The sequence below is a fragment of the Morone saxatilis genome, unplaced genomic scaffold (genome assembly GCF_004916995.1).
Source record: "Morone saxatilis isolate NCDOM2014 unplaced genomic scaffold, NCSU_SB_2.0 Contig24, whole genome shotgun sequence".
Classification (NCBI taxonomy): Eukaryota; Metazoa; Chordata; class Actinopteri; family Moronidae; genus Morone; species Morone saxatilis.
Genome location: NW_023339807.1, coordinates 18,411,713 through 18,411,976, shown reverse-complemented (window position 1 = coordinate 18,411,976; position 264 = coordinate 18,411,713).

Sequence of the window (264 nt, the reverse complement as noted above, 5' to 3'; positions counted from 1 at the left end):
TTTTTTCCTCAAGTTAATGTGTTAGAAGCAAGAAAAAACGTGAGGATTTGTGCAACTTTGACAAGGGCCCAATTGTGATGACTAGATGACTGGGTCAGAGTTTGTCCAAAACTGGAGTTCCTGTGGGGTTTTCCCAGGCTGCAGTGGTCTTTACCTATCAAAAGTGGTGAACTCGCGACAGGCTTATAGGTAGCCAAGCCTCATTGATGCACGTGGGGAGTGAAGGCGAGCTACTGTAGCTCAAACTGCTGAAACAGTTAATGC